General features: G+C 40.9%; 1 protein-coding gene across 8 annotated transcripts in view; it reads right to left on the bottom strand.

Annotated features, from left to right (window-relative positions):
- The window catches only part of LOC118822182 (NACHT, LRR and PYD domains-containing protein 3-like), a 221,074-nt gene that overhangs the window by 178,212 nt on the left and 23,905 nt on the right, over nt 1–18,957 (bottom strand). For 2 of the 8 annotated variants that reach the window (XR_005008423.1, XR_005008424.1), the window contains exons 5-9: nt 14,477–14,531; nt 12,660–12,861; nt 9,794–11,561; nt 5,268–5,441; nt 1,958–2,131 (exon numbers count right to left, since the gene is read on the bottom strand). The exons of 2 other annotated variants lie outside the window; for them this stretch is intronic. The gene's annotated coding sequence lies outside the window, so the exon portion shown is untranslated. The remainder of the gene's footprint in view (nt 1–1,957; nt 2,132–5,267; nt 5,442–9,793; nt 11,562–12,659; nt 12,862–14,476; nt 14,532–18,957) is intronic. 4 more of the 8 variants (XR_005008428.1, XR_005008429.1, XR_005008427.1 and 1 more) reach the window with 3 other exon arrangements.

Raw genomic sequence — 18,957 nt, forward strand, 5'->3', positions numbered from 1 at the left:
CAGTTCATCTGGGTAAGATAGCTGTGCTAGTGGGGTAGTTAGCTAATGTTAATGTTAAAGCCGTCTTATTTCATGTTCTGAGCTGAGCTGAACATCTTCTGTTGTGAAATGCATGTTCTCTGGAACTGTTAAAGGGGTTGGAGTGAAGAAGAAATGATTCACAGCGACCCTGTTTACTTTCAAAATAACGTTTACAGTTTTAAACACTGCATCTCTGTCTAAACGTCGAGGCCACAGATGAGTTCAAATTAGGAGAACATAGGAAAACATTTATAAACAGTTGGAAACAGTTTTCGGTTTTCCTGGAGTTCTCCGCTGTCGTTTGCTGCTACTTGCAAACCGTTTCTGGAGGAAGTTCTCTGAGAACATACAGGGCAGCTGGATGAAGGGTTACCACTGAAATTAAATCGTTCAAATTTAACTGTTCACAGAAAACAAGTCTGCCACAAATGTTCACCACTGCTCGCCCAATTTGAACACAACTCACACTGATGGCTGCTTTATAATGCTGCTCATAGATCTACATACATAGATGCTGCTTTGGGTTCAGCCAGGCACGTCAATGGAGCAGCCATTTGGGGGCGCTAACATCGCTGCTGGAATGCGTCTGTAGGTCAAACCTGAACTATGAAATCCAGTTTGTTGTGTATTGTAGTTCAACATTTCCATTTCAGCTTTAATCCTGTGTGTTTTTACTTCATTCATCAGCACCGACACCACTGACCACTGCAGAGCTTTAACCTGGATTAGATCTATAACACTGTGTGGGTTATGTGAACAGTGTGTGGTTATGTGAACACTGTGTGTGGTTATGTGAACACTGTGTGTGGTGCAAGTACTAAATGTTTACCATTAAATTCTGAGTAACTGTTGTTATACATAATTTTTACTATTCATATGGTTAGTAAATATTTGCAAATATTTACTCAACAATTATTTGTAAATGCTTCATATTTAACTTTTATCTTCTGAGTAAGAGCAGCTGTAAGTACTTAGTAGTAAAACTGTTATGTAAAAAACTACATATGTGCAAAGTATGTACCAGATAATTACTGGTCAGCACCACATATTTACCTATTAAATACTATTTAATTACCATAGTGTAAAATAAAGATCTACCCAGTTTCCAGTCAACACTCTCATACTTTCACTTTAACCTGTGAAACTTTTAAACACTATGAAATCAATGAATAATCTAGTGAATAATCTAATCTCTGTATCATTACAGAAACAACAGCCCCTCCCCCTAAACTCACAGAGCTGATAGCAGATAAAACTCGCTGCACTGAAGGTCACTACATTACAAACACTTCTGATCTGAGATCTTATTAAAAAGCAGAAGCTTGATTTATATTTGAACTGAAACATGACTGAGTGAGTCTGATGCAGTGACTTTACTAGATGCTCCTCTTGAAAACTACAGATTTACACACACAGTAAGACAGTAAGTATGTTTGAGTATGTTGATATTTTAAAACACTATATTGACTCAAACATGTGAGAAGTTTAAAACTGTACCACACTGTATCACAGCACTGTCTCCCTCCTACAACTATTATGGATCATATTCTAAATACTAAACAAAGACATTCTTAACACTGTTTCTCCAGACAAATGGAAGAAAAACTCACTTATTCTTAAAAATCCTTGAATAAACAGGAGTGAAGAACGTCTGAGTAACTGGACTTCATTATTATATTTTAGTATTATTTTGGAGGACTTGGACTTTAGACCAGTTTTATTTAAATTAAACTCTTCTACTTTTGAATTTCAGAAAGAAAAGACACACTTTTTACTCCTTATATTTTCAGTAAAGAGTAAAATTACTACAAGTACAAATAAACATCATGTCTCTCTTTCTGTCCTTCAAACACACAAACATACACACACATGAACACATAAAGCACAGAAACAGCAAAGTATGTTAAGGAGGCAGAAAAGTACAATGAATTAATACCTGAGTTTCTCCAGTTTACAGTGTTGATTCTCCAGTCCAGCAGAGAGCAGCGTCACTCCTGAATCACACAGACTATTATCACTCAGATCCAGTTCTCTCAGACTTGAGGTGTTTGAGCTGAGAACTGAGGCCAAAGCTGCACAGCTTCTCTCTGAGAGACGACACTGAGACAGCCTGTGACAGAAATGATATCAGATACATTATCATTACACCTCAAATACAAACAGACCTACAAAACACACACCAGGAGAAAAAACACTGACCAAAATCAGTCTCAAAAGCATTTGTGTGTGTGTGTGTGTGTGTGTGTGTGTGTGTGTGAGAGAGAGAGAGAGAGAGAGAGAGAGAGAGAGAGAGACAGAGAGGTAATGATACTAATCTCTGTCTCTTGCATGGACTGGACACTGGCTGAATACCTGGACTATTATCCAGACAAAAGAGATTCCAAGATGGCTTGACAGTAAATAAATGTAAAACAAACAAACAAACAAATAAATAAATAAATAAATACATTTGTTTCCAGCTTTTCTTGTTTTAATATGATAATGTCTCATACAAAAGCTGCAGTCCATAAAGAAATGGTTTGCGGAATTTGGTGTGGAAGAACTTGACTGGCCTGCTCAAAACCTTGACCTCAACCTCAGTAAACACCACTCTAATACATTACATGGTCAGTCAGTGGTGGTTCAACAGCTGAAAGAACATTCATGAGTGAACTTTCTGAAAACTTTTCAGCTCCACAGAAACATCAACCAAGCTTTTGTCTGAAACAGTAAAAGAGGAGCTGCTGATGTTCAGAAGTTCTTTTAATGGGTTCTGTGATTTTTTTAACAGGGAGGTTCATTAAATGTGATCATCTAGCCGTGTTATGGATGAAAAGTGGGTTAAGTGATGACATCACTAAGCAGCAGCAGCCAAAAGTTACCGCGCTGTTTTGCCGCTTCTGCCATTGTGGCAGAGAGTGCGTGTGCATGTGACGTCACTGGGGCTGAGAGTGCATCTGCCTGAGAGTGCAGGTCTGCAGCCAGACTCTATTGGTCAGCTGTGCTGTGTGTAAAGCCGACTTTAGCTGGCTATGGGAGCTCATCCTCTGTGTTGGAGCATCTGAAGAGGAAACACGTCGACTCACTACATAAAACAGTTCATCTGGGTAAGATAGCTGTGCTAGTGGGGTAGTTAGCTAATGTTAATGTTAACGCCGTCTTATTTCATGTTCTGAGCTGAGCTGAACATCTTCTGTTGTGAAATGCATGTTCTCTGGAACTGTTAAAGGGGTTGGAGTGAAGAAGAAATGATTCACAGCGACCCTGTTTACTTTCAAAATAACGTTTACAGTTTTAAACACTGCATCTCTGTCTAAACGTCGAGGCCACAGATGAGTTCAAATTAGGAGAACATAGGAAAACATTTTTAAACAGTTGGAAACAGTTTCCGGTTTTCCTGGAGTTCTCCGCTGTCGTTTGCTGCTACTTGCAAACCGTTTCTGGAGGAAGTTCTCTGAGAACATACAGGGCAGCTGGATGAAGGGTTACCACTGAAATTAAATCGTTCAAATTTAACTATTTCACAGAAAACAAGTCTGCCACAAATGTTCACCACTGCTCGCCCAATTTGAACACAACTCACATTGATGGCTGCTTTATAATGCTGCTCATAGATCTACATACATAGATGCTGCTTTGGGTTCAGCCAGGCACGTCAATGGAGCAGCCATTTGGGGGCGCTAACATCGCTGCTGGAATGCGTCTGTAGGTCAAACCTGAACTATGAAATCCAGTTTAGTTGTGTATTGTAGTTCAACATTTCCATTTCAGCTTTAATCCTGTGTGTTTTTACTTCATTCATCAGCACCGACACCACTGACCACTGCAGAGCTTTAACCTGGATTAGATCTATAACACTGTGTGTGGTTATGTGAACACTGTGTGTGGTTATGTGAACACTGTATGGTTATGTGAACACTGTGTACGGTTATGAGAACACTGTGTGTGGTTATGTGAACACTGTGTTTGGTTATGTGAACACTGTGTGTGGTTATGTGAACACTGTGTGTGGTTATGTGAACGCTGTGTGTGGTTATGTGAACACTGTGTTTGGTTATGTGAACGCTGTGTGTGGTTATGTGAACACTGTGCGTGGTTATGTGAACACTGTGTGTGGTGCAAGTACTAAATGTTTACCATTAAATTCTGAGTAACTGTTGTTATACATAATTATTAATTACTATTCATTTGGTTAGTATGTAAGTATAGTAAGTATAATATTTGCAAATATGTACTCGACAATTATTCGTAAATGCTTCATATTTAACTTTTACCTTCTGAGTAAGAGCAGCTGTAAGTACTTAGTAGTAAAACTGTTACATAAAAAACTATATATGTGCAAAGTATGTACCAGAAAATTACTGGTCAGCACCACATATTTACCTATTAAACACTATTCAGTTACCACAGTGTAAAATAAAGATCTACCCAGTTTCCAGTCGACACTCTCATACTTTCACTTTAACCTGTGAAACTTTTAAACACTATGAAATCAATGAATAATCTAGTGAATAATCTAATCTCTGTATCACTACAGAAACAACAGCCCCTCCCCCTAAACTCACAGAGCTGATAGCAGATAAAACTCGCTGCACTGAAGGTCACTACATTACAAACACTTCTGATCTGAGATCTTATTAAAAAGCAGAAGCTTGATTTATATTTGAACTGAAACATGACTGAGTGAGTCTGATGCAGTGACTTTACTAGATGCTCCTCTTGAAAACTACAGATTTACACACACAGTAAGACAGTAAGTATGTTTGAGTATGTTGATATTTTAAAAACACTATATTGACTCAAACATGTGAGAAGTTTAAAACTGTACCACACTGTATCACAGCACTGTCTCCCTCCTACAACTATTATGGATCATATTCTAAATACTAAACAAAGACATTCTTAACACTGTTTCTCCAGACAAATGGAAGAAAAACTCACTTATTCTTAAAAATCCTTGAATAAACAGGAGTGAAGAACGTCTGAGTAACTGGACTTCATCATTATATTTTAGTATTATTTTGGAGGACTTGGACTTTAGACCAGTTTTATTTAAATTAAACTCTTCTACTTTTGAATTTCAGAAAGAAAAGACACACTTTTTACTCCTTATATTTTCAGTAAAGAGTAAAATTACTACAAGTACAAATAAACATCATGTCTCTCTTTCTGTCCTTCAAACACACAAACATACACACACATGAACACATAAAGCACAAAAACAGCAAAGTATGTTAAGGAGGCAGAAAAGCACAATGAATTAATACCTGAGTGTCTCCAGTTTACAGTGTTGATTCTCCAGTCCAGCAGAGAGCAGCGTCACTCCTGAATCACACAGATTATTATAACTCAGATCCAGTTCTCTCAGACTTGAGGTGTTTGAGCTGAGAACTGAGGCCAAAGCTGCACAGCTTCTCTCTGAGAGATCACACAGAGACAGCCTGTGACAGAAATGATATCAGATACATTATCATTACACCTCAAATACAAACAGACCTACAAAACACACACCAGGAAAGACATTTAGACAAAAATCAGTCTTAAAAGCATTTGTGTTTATGTGTGTGTGTGTGTGTGTGTGTGTGTGGAGAGAGAGAGAGAGAGAGAGAGAGAGAGGGAGAGAGAGAAAGAGATAATGATACTAATCTCTGTCTCTTGCATGGACACTGGCTGAATACCTGGACTATTATCCAGACAAAAGAGATTCCAAAATGGCTTGACAGTAAACAAATGTAAAACAAACAAAGAAACAAACAAATAAATAAATAAATAAATAAATGTGTTTCCAGCTTTTCCTGTTTTAATATGATAATGTCACAAAAACTGCAGTCCGCAGGCCTGCTCAAAACCTTGACCTCAACCTCAGTAAACACCACTCTAATACATTACATGGTCAGTCAGTGGTGATTCAACAGCTGAAAGAACATTCATGAGTGAACTTTCTGAAACCTTTTCAGCTCCACAGAAACATCAACCAAGCTTTTGTCTGAAACAGTAAAAGAGGAGCTGCTGATGTTCAGAAGTTCTGAAACTACTGCTATGAGCTCTGTATGGTGGAAAGACAAGCTCAGATACTGACATGAAAACATCACCCCAACAGTGAGGAACGTGGAGGGAGCATCATGAATTGGGGCTGTTCTGGACTTGGACTGACTGACATCATCAAGAGAGAAATGAAATCTCAACTTTATCAAGATATCCTACAGTGAGGGTGGCTGTCCACCAGCTGAAGCTCAGTAGAAGAAACAACACTCAGATATTCCTCTGGAACGCTGTGCAGGTCTGATCTTCAGCTACTGAAAACACTTTCTTCAGGTTATTGCTGTCAAACGACTTTAGACCAGTTATTAAATACAAGGGTTCACTGACTTTTTCCACCAGCACTGTGAACAATAAACACATGACAGATTATCATAGTTTGTGTGTTATTAGCTTTAGCACATTGTGATGATATTTTATGACCAGTTAATGTAGAAAACTGGGTAATTTCAAAGGATTTAGACACTTTTTATCACCACTGTATGCAAAACAATAATAATTGACTGTTTATTGTGAAGGGTACCAAAATGTAAGCATTTCTCTTTCATAACCACAGCAGTCGATCTCCTCAATTCTCAAACACTAACAGAGTGTTGTTAAAGTAAGAGGTCATACAGCACAGTGGTAAACAGGCCCCCGTCCCAACTTTTTGAAACATGTTGCTGGCATCAAATTCAAAATGGGCATATATAGTTTTAAAAACAATAAAATTTCAGTTTCAACATTTGAAATGTTGTCTTTGTACTATTGTCAATTAATTATAGGGTTTAAATCATCTGCAAATCAATGTATTCTGTTTTTCTTTTTTTTTGCAATTTGCACAAGGACCCATTCTTTTGGAAACGATGCTGTAATATAGTCAATAAAGTCATAAAACAATGACATAAATTAAAAAGATAAATAATGAAGACATATAATTTTAAAGAGTTAAAGAGATACATTAAATGTGTGCACTGAGCTTTACTCTCTGAAAGTCTCTCCACATATTCTGTATTTTACTGAAGGTGTTTGCAGAAGGTCAGTATCTGCAAATCTAAGATCTCATGCTGGAACATAAACAGACAGACACTCTGTGATGAAAGCAGTGCTTTAAGCTCATTTAAAGCCTTAAAAACTAGAAGCAGAACTTTAAAATCTATCCTGAAAGATGCAGTCAGTGCAGTTCTTTCTAAACGGGAGTGATCTGATCTCTCTGGTTAGTTTTTGTTAGGATTCGTTCTGCTGCATTTGCTGTAGAGGTAAGCTTTTGCTGTCCAGTAAGAAGATCATTACAGTGATCAATTCTGCTTTAAGCAAATGTATTTAACAACTTTCTCTGCAACAAACAACTAATTTCATAGTTGAATAATCGATCGATTACTGAAACGAATAATTGATTATTTGGATTATGAATCACTACATTACCAAATACCTTTTAGCTTTTTTTTTTTTTTTAATTTTTACCCGATTTTCTCCCCAATTTAGTCGTCTCCAATTCCACCCGCTAGTTAGGACTCCCCCAATCACACGATGCTATCAACGCTAGGAGGGTGAAGGCTAACACAGGCTTCCTCCGAGACCTGTGAAACCAGTCACCGCTTCTTTTCGAACTGCCGCTCACGCAACGTCACTGGACAGCTGAACGCGCTCGGAGGAAAGCGCCAACCGCCAGATCTGTTACGTCAGCTAACAGACGCCTGCGCTGACTAGCATCGCGCTGAGTGATGGGGGGAGAAGGAGGGGCCATCCTACCCACCCAGAGAGAGCGAGGCCAATTGTGCTCTCTTGGACTCCCGGCTACGGACGGCTGTAGCATCACCAGGGATCGAACTCGCGATCTCCTGATGAGAGGGCCAACGCTTAGACGGTTGCGCCACTCGGGAGCCCAGCTTTTAGCTTTTTAATTTTGGCTTGAGGTTGTTTTATGCATTTGCTAACTAAAAATGAAGACAACAAAGATGAATACCATTCAAGAATTTTTAATGAACTTTAATGAACTTTCCTGCAAAAGATAAAAAATAAAACTCTTTTGTATTTTTTCCTGTCAAAATTCATTACGAAGGAAAGTAAAGCAATAAAATGCATTGCTGCAAATTAGCAGCAATAAAATATAAGAAACCTAAATCAGTTTTTCTTTAATGAAGTAAATAAAAACTAACTTTAAATGTTATATTTTAACAGTGCAGTCTGTGATCTGTGCTCTGTGCTCTGCTGTTTTTCTACACTTTGCTTTACTAAATTTTACAGTCACAGATCTTTAGTGAAACGGAGGAAAGTCAGTGTCTCTCCGAGCTCCTGTGAGAGTCTCGCTCTCCCCTGAGAGCAGAAACTCCCCGCTGCAAAGAAGACGCGCTGTGATGGAGCGGATGGGAAAGTGGAGAATGTTTTGAAATTTGAACGATTTTGTGTAAACACTTCATTTCAGTGGTCACCCTTTGTCCAGCTACCCTGTGTGTTCACGGAGAACTACCTCCTTAAACTGTTAGCGAGTGGAGCCAAACGTCCACGGAAAACAGAAAACTGTTCTCAAACGCTCTCTTGTGTTCGGTGAACTTGACCGCACCAGTGGCCTCGGCGTTCAGACACTGATGCAGTGTTTAAAAGTGTGAGCGTTATCTGGAAACTGAACAGGGAGCTGTGAATTATAGTTACTTGCTCCTCTGTTCAAACTCCATTAACGATACCAGAGAACCTGCATTTCTAATAGATAATGTTACAGCTCAGCTCAGAACATGAAGGAGGATGGAGTTTAACATTAGCATTAGCTAACTAGCTCACTAGCACAACTGTCCCAAACCACACACTTCTGTACTTCATACACTACACTAATGAGGGCACTTATAATGGTATATGTGCTGTTTTTACACACTATGTAGTGAGCTAGTTTGCGGTTTGGGACGGGGCGTCTTACCGAGATGAATCTTCTTCATCCAGTGAGCCGCCGTGTTTCCTCTTCAGAGGCTCCAACATGGAGGATGAGCTCTCAGTCCAGCTAAGCTCGGCTTTACAAACAGCACAACTGACAACCTTTTATTTCTAAGTTTTGCTCCCGCACTTTTGAGGATTTTGTTCTTGAGGCTCCCATCGTGCTGTTGTTAAGTCTCCAGTGAGCGGTGATGTCAAAACGTTTCTAGTGAGCGCGACAAATACGCGTAATGACGTCACCAACTAATCGACTACTAAATTAGCTGCCAACTACAGAAAAACAGAAGCTGAACATTTAATACTTTTAAATCAAACCTTTGAAAGGTGGACTTTAACACGTTTCCTGCTCACCAAGGAACCAAAGCAGGGTCTTCCTCCCTTCCTCAATCTGCTCCAATACTGAACCACCTTCTGCCTCCAATATTCTACCATATTCAATATACCACCTTTCATTCTGTCCTCTCTTCTCTGATTGAGGTTTTAAAATAGTCAATCAAGATGTAAGATGTATTAATAGTGTTATTTCTAAAAATGTAATGTTTTTATTTAGTGGGTATCCAAATCTTAAAAGTTTAAAAAGGTAACTGTGTCCTGAATATTGCCTGCTCAAAATGTAACTTGGACTGAACTCAGATACTTCATTTCTTTCTACTTGTATACTTTTACATCTCAACCCTGCACATTGTAGTGATTTCCTGCACCAACACATCCACTTTAACTCAGTAAGGGCTTGTTAATCAGGACAGGGGTTTTCTGGATTACATTCCACTAAAATCATGGAAAACTTTATGACTAAAATCACTCTTAAAATAAACAGTGCAGTAAAATGTGTATTAATGAAAATACTCACTCAGCTTTTCTGGATGCTGTAATGACTGGCAGAAGCCTCAGAAGACATTCCTCTGATGGGTCATATTTGTTCAGGTCAAACTCATCCAGCTCTTCCTCTGAGTTCAACAACACAAACACCAGAGCTGACCACTGAGCAGGAGAGAGGGGGACTCTAGATATACAGCGATGGTTTCCACTGTTCAGGTATGTCTGGACTTCCTGCACTAGAGAGTGGTCATTCAGTTCATTCAGACAGTGGAACAGATTGATGTATTTCTCTGAAGAGAGATTCTCCCTGAGCTTCTCTTTGATGTACTTAACTGTTTCCTCTCTGCAGTTAGAAGTGCTTCCTGTCTGTGTCAGTAGACCTCGTAAGAGAGTCTGATTGGACTCCAGTGAGAGACCCAGAAGGAAACGGAGAAAAAGGTCCAGGTGTCCATTCTCACTCTGTAAAGCTCTGTCCACTGCACTCTTGAGAAAATCAGTCATTGTTGATTTTAAAGGGAAGAATCTTAATAGTTGTCCCAGCACATTTCTTTTCTCAGGAGTAAAGGAGAAAAATGCAAACAAAGCAGCCAGAAACTCCTGAACACTCAGATGGACAAAGCTGAACCCCTTCCCCAGGTGCAGCCCCAACTCCTCTCTGAAGATCTGAGTGCAGACTCCTGAGTACACTGACACGTCTCTGACATCAATGCCACACTCTCTCAGGTCTTCCTCATAGAAGATCAGGTTGCCTTTCTCCAGCTGCTGGAAAGCCAGTTTTCCCAGAGCCAGAATAATCTCTCTAGTCTGCCGAGGATCAGTGTCACATTTTCCATGGTACTTTTGGTCTTTGTGTTTGATCTGAAAGATCAGGAAGTGTGTGAACATTTGAGTCAGAGTCTTGGGGATCTCTCCACTCTCTGCTCCACCCAGCATCCTCTCCAGAACAGTGGCTGTAACCCAACAGAAGACCGGTATGTGGCACATGATGTAGAGGCTTCTTGATGACTTCATATGTGTGATGACTCTGTTGGCCAGACTCTGGTCACTGACCCTCTTCCTGAAGTATTCCTCTTTCTGAGGGTCACTGAATCCTCGTACCTCTGTTACCTGGTCAACACACTCAGGAGGGATCTGACCACATGCTGCTGGTCGAGAGGTGATCCAGAGAAGCGCAGAGGGAAGCAGATTCCCTTTGATGAGGTTTGTTAGCAGCTCATCCACTGAGGCTGACTGTGTTACATCAGACAAGCTCTCATTGTTCTGGAAATCTAGAGGAAGTCGACTTTCATCCAGACCATCAAAGATGAACAAGACTTTGTACTGATAATAATCTGCTGGTTTTAATTCTTTTGTGTCTGTTAAAAAGAGATTAAGAAGATCAACCAGACTGAGTTTTCTACTCTTCACTGAATTCAGCTCCCTAAAAGGAAGTGGAAATATGAAGAGGATGTCCTGATTTGCTTTTCCTTCAGCCCAGTCCAGAATGAACTTCTGCACTGAGACTGTTTTCCCAATTCCAGCAACTCCATTAGTCAGTACAGTTCTGACGGCTGTGTCTTTAAAGAGGTCACTGCAGTTGATGGGTCTCTCCTGTGTTGCTGGTCTCCTGGATGCTGTCTTAATCTGTCTCACCTCATGTTCATTATTGATCTCTACACTCTCCCCTTCTGTGATGTAGAGCTCTGTGTAGATCTCATTCAGAAGTGTTGAGCCTCCATGATATGAGATTCCTTCATTAATTCTCTGGAATTTGTTTTTCAATGTGGATTTGAACTTTTGATGACAAGCAGGAGCCAGTTCTGAAAAAAGTTTATTACAATAAACAATAATAATAAACATGTTATTGTCTGACATCCTTACCACAAACACAATAACACACATTACCCTTCTATCAACACGGAGCACAATATTAAACTGAACTGTGCTCTGTGGTTCTCTTGTCTAGGAATCATCAGCAAAATTAAATAAGCACAATTAATTTAGATAATAAAGGATCATCTTTTTGCTCTTTTGTCCTGAAGAAATTCCTTCCAGATTGTTTATATTTAACTTGCCAGAATTTTTATGCTCAGTTTACTCGTTACTTGTAAAAATAATTAACTTTATTATGGAAAAGAAATAATGGAATGTGCTCTGTATCAGGGAAACTGTGTCAGAACAGAGCGTTTATGTACAAAGGGGTGGAATTAGAGATTCTGAGGTTCTAGGCTAAAGACAGGAATGGGGCCCCCTGGTGGCATATTTGTAAACTAGTCGTGGCTCTGGGTGGTCCCTGAGTGGCACAGCCGTCTACACTGCACAAAATGATGTCTTGGCAAGTGAAAACATCTTAAATCTGGTCAATATACCTAATTTTAATATCTGATTTCGAGATTGGGGCAAGAATATTATTAGAGTATTTAAAAAGCCAGAATCCTTCATTTATCTTGTATTTTATCTTTTTAATTGTTTATCACTTATAATGTTTGTGTGGGCTTTGTTTCTATATGTGAACTGTATGGACTGGAGAGTGAATGGTATGTTTTCAAATTTAACAAAATTTTCATAATACATAATACGTCTTTAAAAAATCAAGGAGAATTTGTGTTTCCATTTTAACTTATTTCTAGACATTTTTATTTGTTATAAGTAATTATATTAAGTAAAATGTTCTCATTATATTAGCAGATGATTTTACTTGTTTTAAGAAATATGCGTGACACAAATAAAATCATCTGCCAATACAGTGAGATAATTTCACTTAATAAAATTACTAAAATAATAAAATAAATAAATTTAACACACACAGTATATCTACTTTGTATGTTCATGGGGACCCTAAGCCTCATGCAAAGACCACCACTGTATATACAGGCTGTCCAGAGCTGCTCAGTGTTCCAGTGTGACAGAGTTCTTACTGGTTTGTAGTGTGTTGGCGAGGTCTGTCTGGTTCATGTTCCTCAGGATGTGCAGTGCGATCTGCAGTGTTCCTTCTCTGACACTCTGATCCACCTCATCCTCCACCTCCCTCTCAGAGCATGCTGGGAAATCTGGACTCAGTACCTTCTTGAACCTCTTCAGCTGATTCTTCACCAGAGAGATGACATTGCGCTCCAGTTCCTGATTGGACATAAACATTAACAGAAATTGACTGAAATACCACCATGTCATAGTTCAGTGGTTCTCATATCAGGACCACTGAGAAACGTTAATGCTGGTCTTCAGATATTTACTGATATGCAAATGAACAATGATAAAACATTTAGTGTGGTGTGCACAACAAAACAATCTTCTATTAAATAAAGTGGAGCACTAAATATTATTAAACAAAGTTTACCTTCATAAGGTTTTGCACACATGAAAAGCACCTGATACCCACTGTGAAATATGGTGTTTCATTGATACTTTGGGGCTGTTTTGCTGCTAGTGGTCCAGGGACTCAATTAAATACCAAGAAATTTTAGTCCAAAATCTGCCTGCCTCTGTTAGAAGGCTGAAACTTGGCCATGGATGGACCTTTCAGCAAGATAATGACCCCAAAAACACATCAAAAATCCACCAAGAAATATCAGAGTTTTGCCCTGGCCCTTTCAGTGTCCAGATTTAAACCTAGTTGAAAACTTGTGGTGTGAATTGAAGAGGGCCGTCCACAAGCGAAATCTGAAGAATATTAAGGAACTGAATAAGTTCTGCATGGAGGAGTGACCTGAGATCAACAAGTGTTTTCCACCTTTGATAAGCATTACAGAAAACAGCTCAGTGTTGTTACTCTTGCCAGAGAAAGCCAGGGAAAAATAAAAATATTTTACTTGCCCATTTCTTTATGCTCGAAATATCACTCATTGCATGTGTGGTTTATATAATCTATTGATTTTAGCTCATTTTCATGAAGGCTGCCCATGATTCTGGAGTTGAATATAGGCTACATGTTGTTAACTGAATATTTCACAGCTATTCACTTTATAATCCAATTCCCAATGTTTTTAATTAAGATATAGAGAGTTTTTTTTTATATTGAATCATTTATTTTAATTGTTTATTATGGTAAGTAAAGCAAAGTAGTATGGGACAATATGTGTTTGGAAAAACAGACAAATGGTGCCTAACTGTGTTACATGGTCTCTAATATACATCTATAAGGATGTTAGAATTTTCCCCTTGTGATTTTGAGGAGTACAACTGGCAAATAATCACTTTAAAGACTTTCTTTGATGTCGTATGCACAGATGAACAGAATCATTTGTGTCATACTGTGATATCATTTATGTTTATTATAGGGTTTATGAATGAAGGGACATTTATATAAAAGGAGGCCCTGAGTCGATACAGCATTCAACATGTGTGCTGATAAAATAGAATTTTAAGCAGGTAGTGCCAATGTAGACATGTTGTTAGATCTTAGGTAGTTACCTGTTAGTAACATCAGTCTCTATGGACTCTTAACCAAATCATGCACACCACTGATTAAAGATGACCAGATAGTATCGATGGGGATCAGTATCAGATGTCAGAAGGAAAAAAGAATGATGTGATGTAACCCTGTAACAAATCTATCCTGAAACAGCACTCAGTCACACTGTGTGATGTGATGTTAGCTGTGTAGTTCTTCCTGTGGGGTAGTGGAGTGTTTGAGTAGTTAATACTACAGGCTGATTGGAGATTAATGTGAGATTCTCAGGAGAAAATATACACATTTTACCCACATTTATATGCATATACATGTACAAACACACACCTGGAATATGGACTCCAGGCGTGTCACGGTGATCTTTGCTCTCTCCTTTTGGGCTCTATGGAAAAGAAAAACAAAATTTAAATCTATATCATATTTATACAGCATGAACCAACAGACCAACAGGTAAACCTACCATGATAAAATACATTAAAGCTGCATGAGTCAAAACTGAAGATATGCAAACCTCTACCAGTTAAATAGGTGAACTACAACAACATGGGAATGATCTTTCTTCTTTGGATCCCCCTCCCATTCCCACCCATCAACACAAAGTAAGCTGTAGAATCAACGGTGACCAGTGGAGTTCATCTAGAGTTTGTTAGCATTACTAAACACTGTCATGACTTCAATTTCTAGTGATGAGGTAGACAGTTTATTACCAGTATCTCCTTTCTATTTGGATATAGATGATAAAAGTATGGCTTTATGCTAACGTGGCCTGAGAGGAGATCAAAATACTCATTACAGCCTACACAGAGCACACTGACTGTGGTCCTTTTCAAAGCCTTTTCATGTCTGGTTATGTCATTCGTGAGGAATTCGACTGGTCAATTTATACAGGATAAAGTCTCTATGTAATTTCCCCAAATTACCCCAGATAGCCCAGATCAAAATGTCATAGCCTGGACTTTAACATCCATAAGGTCATAGTTAAACAGATCCAAATAAAAAATGGCAAAAATTAACATCCAGTTAATAGCAGTTAGAACAGCATTATACTAGTAAAATGAGCTCCAACAGTACAGAAATCACTCTACCTTGTGAAAGATACCTTCAGATATTTTATTTTCCTCCTTCTAATTAGCACAGCACAAATAAGCTGTTGCTTACAGTAGTACTGTTTTGAACTTCAGAATGAAGGAACTGTGCCAAGTCAAGCTCCATTTTACCAGTTAGCCTCATCTCCTTTTGCACAGTAGCTGATGACTATTACCAGGTTCTGTTAATACATTATCGTGATGTCAATACAAACAGGACAACTAATAATATGATAATTAATTATTATTAATAATAAATAATTTAATTACATGTATTTAATAATTTGCACCAGAATTATTACTTAGCAAACTTGGAAAAACTGAAGACATTGCAGATTCATACTGGATTAAAATTATGGAATATGGACTCCAGACGTGTCATGGAGATCTTTGCTCTCTCCATTTGAACGCTATGGGAAAGAAAAAAAAACAATATATATATATATATACACACACAGCATGAACCACTAAACAGACCAACAGGTAAAAAAACTACCATGATAAAATACATTAAAGCTGCATGAGTCAAAACTGAAGATATGTGAACCTCTACCAGTTAAACAGGTGAACTACAACAACATTGATCTTTAGTCATTGGATCCCCCTCCCGTATGTAGATTCATACTGGATTAAATTTATGGAACTTGTTGGTAACATGATGTAGCACAGCATGTGCTACCCCGGGCTCAAGGAGGACGCTGGAGGCAGGGTTTAGGGTTGCAGCAGCCATCTCTTTAATCCAAAACAACCAAAAACAGACAAACCGAACAATACAAAGAACCTAAGCTGGCCACTCTTCAGTGGCTTCAGTCCCTTTATCCTCAATAAGGAGCTTTCCAGCTCCTCAGTCTCTTGTTGCTGCTGCGGGTCCCTCTCTCTCTCTCTGTTCCCTCTCAGCTCTTTTAAAAGAGCACCTGAGCCGAGAGGGAACGAGAGCTTGCTGCTCCGCCTCCTCGTCACTGCCCCCAGCTGGCGGCTCAGCCGCCCGGGTTGAAGGTGAGGTGTAGTGGAGCGGCCTCGCTGCGCAACAGGGGGCGGGGCCCAGGCGGCGGAGCTCGGGACTCGCTCCTTCCCCTGGTGCCTCTTGTTACCGGCACCGTCGTCGTCTTCCTCCTCCCGCCGTCACTCGCGCCACTCTGAAGAGCTCGGGCTTTTCGCTCCGCCCCCTCCACACTCGCGGCTCTCTTCCTGCCGTCCTGGCCGAGGTTTGTCGCTGCTGGGTGTTCGGGCCCCGCCTTCCTGCCGGCTCTCGCGGCCATCATCTTCGGGGCCCGGGGCCACATACCCCCACCACCCAACTCAGGCCGGGAATCAGACTGAGCCATCGCAACCCCCCCAGGGGAAGACCCAGCACAGGGCGGGAGGGTGGGAGAACCCGGGGCCTCCGCGACTTCTCCAGCGGCAGGCGGGGCCTCCGTGAGAAGCCGGGCTCCAGGCGCCCTCGGAGCAGGGACGGGAGGGGAGAGACGGTGAGCCCCGAGCACCCTCGGAGCAGGAAGGGGAGGGGGGAGAATGTGAGCTCCGAGCACCCTCGGAGCAGGAAGGGGAGGGGGGAGAAGGTGAGCTCCGAGCACCCTCGGAGCAGGAAGGGGAGGGGGGAGAAGGGCTCCAGTCCTCCTGGGAGCTGGGAATGGAGGCTCGAGGGGTGGTGAGAGGGGGGCTCCTGCCCCCATGCACACAGAGGGTTGCCGCTCCGCCAGCAGGCTCCTGACCATCTGACGGGTTGCCACCTGCTGCTCCTCAAGCTGCTTCCAGTGCTTCTCAGCATTGCAGCTCCCGCCAGCCGGCCAGGTGCAGGTGTACCAGGGTCTTGATGGCCTCCTCTTCTGCCGCGGAGACTCCCTCAGTGTGTTGGCGTCCTCCTCCCGGGTTTCGGCACCACTGTAGCACGGCATGTGCTACCCCGGGCTCAAGGAGGACGCTGGAGGCAGGGTTTAGGGTTGCAGCAGCCATTACTTTAATTCAAATCAAACAGACAAACCAACCAATACAAAACACCACCAGAACCTAGGCTGGTCACTTTTCAGTGGCTTCAGTCCGCTAGACTTTCCAGTCCTTTATCCTCAATGAGGAGCTTTCCAGCTCCTCAGTCTCCTGTTTCTGCTGCTCGTCTCTCTCTCTCTGTTCCCTCTCAGCTCTTTTAAAAGGCGCTCACGCTGCCCGCCAAATCAGCGTCAGCTGGCTCTCATTAAGGCAGCGCGAGCACCTGAGCCGAGAGGGAACGAGAGCTCGCTGCTCCGCCTCCTCGTCCCTGCCCCCAGCTGGCGGCTCAGCCGCCCGGGTCGAAGGTGAGGTGTAGTGGAGTGGCCTCGCTGCGCAACAGGGGGCGGGGGCCAGGCGGCGGAGCTCGGGACTCGCTCCTTCCCCTGGTGCCTCTCGTTACCGGCACCGCCGTCGTCTTCCTCCTCCCGCCGTCACTCGCGCCACTCTGAAGAGCTCGGGCTTTTCGCTCCGCCCCCTCCACACTCGCGGCTCTCTTCCTGCCGTCCTGGCCGAGGTTCGTCGCCGCTGGGTGTTCGGGCCCCGCCTTCCTGCCGGCTCTCGCGGCCGTCATCTTCGGGGCCCGGGGGGCGGGCGCATGCCACACATGACTATCGGCCAATTTATTTGTGGTAAAATCATAACTCTGGAGCTGTTTGAGAATTCATGTGTAAAAAGTAGGAAAATGATGGTGAATCCATGATAAAGAGTATTAACAGACATAAAACTTAGCTCTTCTCCTAAATAGAGAATCTACCAGTAGCTCTTATTATAGTGATCTGAGATTGACTGGCTATGCCTCGATCCAGACAGTAGTGGGCGATCACGGGCTTTTCCTCATTCTAGATAAAGCCATCTATGGGGAAACTGCACTGGTGTTTACAGTGGTCTTTCAGTCCCTCTATTCAGGTAAAAATTCATCAAAATATGGTTTAATATTGTTGGAAGTGGAACAGTAAAGACATATTAAACTAACAGTGTTTATTTGATGTTTGTGAAAGAAGTTAATTCAATAAAGGTATCAAGTGTTTCTGGAAAAGTCCAGTGGAGATGCTGAGTTAACTGAAATGGAAAAGCCAGAGCTGACAGTGTTCCATAACCACGGAGAATAATTAGTGTTGAATGTGAAGATGTTGTTTCTGTTATTAATGTTCTTTTACTCTAACAGCTTGGAAGTTTTCCATTAGTGGTCTGGATGTGTGTATAATGGAGATCGTTAGTTAAGGGAGTCACTGCCACCATTTCAGAGACCTACTATTCATATGAAATGTGTGTGGCAGACTAGATGTATAGATATAGACTATGGAAATAATCTGTTTTAAGAATCTGATCATTTACTGAAATTGTTGAACTTCTTCAGTACTTTCATTGTACCTGCTAGTAATGTTGTCAAAGTAACTAAATATATGAGATGTAATTGGGTTTATTCTGAATGTTATAAGGCTTGTTATGTTTTAAAAGGAGGTGTGTGGATTGAACAGTTAAGTAATAATATCAAGCTAATTCTCATGTTATAGAAAAGAAAACTCAGATGTTGACATTTAGAGAAAGAAATTACTTGAACCGTATTCAAAAATCTCACTTTACTGTCAAAGGACTAAACTGAAGAACATGTAAACGAGCCTCCGGATGTGGACGATTCTGAATAGATTCATTCAACGTCAAAAATCGATTTTCTAAATATTTAATTTATAAAGTAATGTTGACGGAACGTAAAAGGCGGAACTTGGAAGTGGGTAAGTG

This window comes from Colossoma macropomum, unplaced genomic scaffold (genome assembly GCF_904425465.1).
Source record: "Colossoma macropomum unplaced genomic scaffold, Colossoma_macropomum, whole genome shotgun sequence".
NCBI classification, from domain to species: domain Eukaryota; kingdom Metazoa; phylum Chordata; class Actinopteri; order Characiformes; family Serrasalmidae; genus Colossoma; species Colossoma macropomum.